The 5,337-nt window shown below is 35.2% G+C and overlaps 1 long non-coding RNA gene across 1 annotated transcript; it reads right to left on the reverse strand.

Moving 5' to 3' along the window:
* Positions 1-2,593: 2,593 nt before the first annotated feature.
* Positions 2,594-4,555, reverse strand: LOC130012275 (uncharacterized). The gene is made up of 3 exons (XR_008787671.1): positions 4,386-4,555; positions 3,450-3,569; positions 2,594-3,171 (listed from the first exon to the last, which is right to left on the reverse strand). It is a non-coding gene; the product is annotated as an uncharacterized LOC130012275 (long non-coding RNA).
* Positions 4,556-5,337: the final 782 nt, after the last annotated feature.

The following is a 5,337-nucleotide window of genomic DNA, read 5'->3' on the forward strand; positions in this document are numbered from 1 at the left end:
TATAGAAAGGAACCAAGATTTGTGGAATATGAAAATACTTTTCAAGTTTCATCAAAATCGGATAAAAATTATGACCTAGAGGGTCCACAACCTTCTTATTACATTCTTTTACACAATTTGTGTACAAACAGTGGCCATTTTGTCGGGCAGTTTCATTTCAATTTTCCCGAAATTCGAATTTAACCTTTATTATGGTGAAATGGTGATATATTTAAACGGTTTTTAAAATCGGATTGTGACCTCTAAAGAATCCGGAAGCTAAAAATGTGGGCGTATAAAAATGGTAAAACCTTAACATGAAAACAATACCATTGCTATTATGAAAATACAAAACAATACCAAGTTCGTATGTTAAAAGATTAATATAACTAGAACTCCAAAGAGTACTGACGTGTTTCGGTACGTCACTCACGCCAGGTCACGCCTTGTCACGTAAACAATCAAGTTACACCATGAATTATTGAGTATAGTAACTAAGGATTGTTGCCATTTGGAGTAGGTTCAATACAAAAAAAAAGTTTTCGAAAATCGGAATTAAAATGGCGGCTGAATATCGATTTGAATGTTTTTTGGTAAAATCCAATGTGGCGGCCAAGTGGCTGAAAATGTTATGGAACAAGGTCTTTGGAAATTAAAGATAATATCTGGGACTAACACCACCATATGTCATTTTTTGTCTATTTTTAAAATGAAGAGTACTATTCATGTTCGGAAAGAATTGGAAGGCCTCGTTAATTTCAGGAAGTTTCCCGAAGCCGTCACAAAATTTTTTAATATGCCATGTTCCTTATTCCTACAAAGTTTCAACTTACCTCAAATAGTGACGGAGATACGACATCTTGAAAGTCGACAAAATGATGAAGAAAACATATATATTAACTCTAGTATATGTATCATTAAATCGCCACAGTCGGAATAAGTTAAAGCTTGTAAATGTATACTCAAAGCCATTAAAAATGCAATGCCAAATTCAAATTTTATTTACTGCAACAACTTTTAACAAATGTACATAACAATTGACAAAATCGAGATAACAAGCATCTGTGGATAATTTTATGAAAGAATTCACTACAAATGCACAAAACCGAAACGTCAGAGAACCGTGAAACAAAGCAGGGGTCAGCTCTTACACATGCCTGAAGTCGCCTTGGCATGGACTGGCACAGATGTTTCACTACACGCTGTGGGATTGTTTGCCAATGATTTTGGAGTGCCTGTGCAACAGTTCGTGGTGGCACGGCTTGAGTTCGAACCCGTCGTCCAAGTTCATCCCAATGGTGTTCGATCGGGTTCATGTCGGGAGACATAGCGGGCCAATCCATAACACGGACAGGATTCCACCCGGGTGATAAAAACAAATATGTATGTCCTTTCATGGATGTCTTCGAACAGTGGCTAGTATTATTACTTCGCACCAATTTCATGCGGGTGATTCAAACAGTATTAAAGACGTATGGCTTTATTCTTTGAACCCTTCATATAGGCGAAAATTGGTCCAAAGAATTTATATAATCTGATCTACTGTATATCCAATTTTTAAAAACATTTCTAATCAATTATGTTCCATGAAATACACGAACAGTCCAAATTGAACGACAGTCGTTTGAGCTTGCTTAGTCCATTATACACGTTTTTCGTTGTTTTTTTTAAATTAGTATTTTGTTGTTTGTGAATTAGCCAGATTACTAATTACATACGAATCGTCTTGTATAATATACTCTTCAAAAAAAAAGTAGGGGATATTGAAATGAAAATACCTATGCAGGTTGCGATATGATAAATAGTCATGGACATTTGACATGCTTTGAGAGTATGTTCACAGGTGCAGAACTTACCGCCCCAACAGGACCACTGAGCTGCACATGCGACACGCAATAGGGCCATACATGTGGAAGGGGTTCATTGTCAAATTTGACACTTCAAGGAAGGGTTGATGAAAACTGCCGCGTGCTGGTTTATCTTTCCATTTTTGCTTTCCTATCGGTTCATGCATAAGATTTATTGTTTAGCGTATCTTTGCTTTTGTGTGTCACGTTTAATTTGATCGGGAGACGTGTTCGTCGACGTCAACGTCAACCGACAACACTGCAAGAATTGGCTGTGGCACTGCAAGAGGAGTGGGTCAGATTGCCCCAAATCGTGATTGGACGGTTGATTAGGAGCATGCCAGGACGAATTGCTGAATGTCTGAGGATTGGTGGAGCAATTACTCATTATTAAGACAAAAATCAAAAACGGCCATTTTCACTTTTGACGGTGTATCTCTTTGCGAGTGAAACGGGGCCGTCAGATAAGCCGCCCATATGAAATGTTTATGTTCATGTGTAGGCAATTGGCCTGTTATTAACATACACTGGTTACCTTTAATAAAAATAGCAGTGCATTTCTGCAGTTTTGTATTGTTTCTGAATATCCCCTACTTTTTTTGAAGAGTATATATGACGTCCGAAACCATAGAATACACGACTCATATACAGATTTTAAAATGTTAGTTGTGTCTTCAATATTTGATAACAACATCAATATTGATTGAAATGGACTAAAATTGAATTCTAATTCGTGTTTGTAATTTCGAATATTATTTATTTCCTTTAAAACATTACAGTTTAATATCAATCTGATTAAAATACACATCTATATTTCGTTTCGTTTTTTTATACTTTCGATGGCCTCCACTATATGAAGATCTGACCGGTTGTAGAGGGGGGTCGCGTCAGGGGTCAAACGAGCGACTTTTGACCATATAACGTCAGACATTTGATTAACTAATCAGCGTTGATGTTTCTAGTAGGATACCGACAGTTCCGTGCATCGCACGCCAAGAACTCGCTGCAACGGACTGTTTCATTGGCTAATCCCAAACATCAACGCGGCTTATATAACAACTCTTCCAGATCCTAATGTAGTAAAGGCAAGTAAACCGAAATTTAGAACTATAAAAAACGAAACGAAATATGATCTGTGTTTTAATCAGATTGGTTGAATATTTTCCATTTTTTCGTAAACTTATCTTGTCAGTCACCATACTCCATCTGGTTGAACAAATTACTAACAAACGTGTGAAAATAATCATTTATTATTATATAATTATTACCCATGAAGAAGTTGCCATCTTGCTCTTTGTTTTTTGATATAATGAATAAGAAGCCGGGCAAATAACACTGAGACAATCTGAAAATATATAAAACAAAATTTTAGTGACTTTATGGGTTAAAAAACCATGTACTTTTCATTTCATTTTATGTAGTGTTGTTTCGTTTATTCTTTGTCACGTACAAGCTTTAGATTAATACAATTAACGGCACTTGACCTACCAACAGATCTTATGACCTAAAGCGCACATTTTAGACCATTCAACCGCGGGGATCTGAGGGGGTGTCAAAAAATTATTTTTATTAAGAACTAACTAAACAAAGGTTTTATGGTCTTCGGGACAGAGTTGTGCTTACTTGAGGAGTTATGACTGCTATAATTGTCATGGCTATAACTGTATTATGGTCAGTAAACCATCTCTCTATAGCTTTCATACAACCAGTCGTGTGGATTTTATACATCACGTCATCGATAATCTGAAATATTCCAATTTTTAAAATGGATAACATAATCTGTACAATGGAACAAAAACCCGGGTTCATTTTAAAAACATCTACAAACTATAGTGTGTCTAACTCTAGCTAAATGAATCGCAGGTTAAGTTTCCACCACAAAACTTGTTTTTTTTTTTTATTTCACCAATGTTCATTGTATTGACAAAAAAAACCCCCAACAAACAAAAAACAACTTATCAAAAATGTACAAATTTGTGTGTTTTTGGTTACTAAGGGGTCTTGCTTTGTTTATTTCAGTAATGTTTAATCGCTTAATGTGCAGTCTATTAGTATTAGATGGATATGGCGTAAAGACAATGGTAAAGTACAGTGTATATGAAAGGATTGGGGTAGAATACTCTAATCCGGGGGCCACCCCATGGGCGAAGGGCCCAATTGGGTCAAAGGCGACCGGCCGACCTTGAAGGCAGTAAACCTTTGGAGATGCTTGTCGTAACAGTCTAAAGTTAGAGCGTTCAACTGACTTGATCCACAATCTAGGCTTTCAGTTAGTAGATGTCTTGTTTTGTGCGAATATGGTTTAACCAAAACCAATTATCCCGACCAATCTTCAAACAGAACAGACAAATTATACGAACAGCCAGTTCCCACAAGAATTATGGACCAATGCAATATTAAATAGAGGCGAATCAAATATTAAATTTAAAATTTAAATTAAATTGCCGTTGTTAGCAAGTCTGTATTCTCTACATTCTAGTTATGTCACCAAAGAAAATTTGTTTTAAATTGTTAAAAGCACATGTAAACCATCGTTAGAAATGTAAAAAAAAGACGTACCTGGCTATTTAAAATACTAAAACCACACATAGTATTTATAACATCACCCTACAGATAGAACCAATTTAAGTTATATACTTGATTGTTCATAACGTGTGTTACATTTTCGTTTAATTATAATTGTTCATAACGTGTGTTACATTTTCGTTTAATTATAATATTATCATAAATAGTCACATTGCCAAAGTAAAAACCAGTAAAACAAAGATTTTATTAAAAACGCTAGAGGGCAACGTATTGGTTTATAAACTCATCTATGATATTATCATTTTTAGCGATTTTTTTCTCTTCAATAATGTAAGATTTTATCGCTAAACACAAAATCATGACAAAATCCACCTCTTATGGATTTATAAACGTCTTTACGTTGTAAAAATTAAAGCTTTTGATAGTCTTATAGTTTATATCAAACCATTGCCCCCCCCCCCTTCTCCACAAAGGCCATACTAATAACAGTGTAATTTCATGAAAAAGGGTAATATTCATAAAGTAATGGCTACCAGCTCACTTCCCATTGCTACCCTTACTTGAGTAAAGTGGCGTATCTGTACCCGGCTTGAAACGGTACATTTTACATACGCAAGTGAAATGGTAGGCATACATTTATACTCTTGACAAATAGTTGGTTTGCTGAAAAGTTATTTGAAGGGACGCATAAAAAATAAATTCTATGATTTCACATGTAGACAGAGAAACAAATAGATACGTAAATGATGGTTTTTCACTCGAGTCCCATGCATAAAGAACCGATCTAAATCGAATTCCGAGTCAAACCGCTGTAGTACTTTGGTCCTAAAGATCATATTGTACCGTTGACTAATGTATAGTCAAATTTCACGCACTAATAAAAGTAAATGACATGTGTATATGTAAAAAAAAAACAGTGATATTTTGGTAAAATTCTTATCATTGTCAAAATATCCATCAAATTCTATCTGTTTATGTCATGTGG

The sequence above is a fragment of the Patella vulgata genome, chromosome 3 (genome assembly GCF_932274485.2).
Source record: "Patella vulgata chromosome 3, xgPatVulg1.2, whole genome shotgun sequence".
Lineage (NCBI taxonomy): Eukaryota > Metazoa > Mollusca > Gastropoda > Patellidae > Patella > Patella vulgata.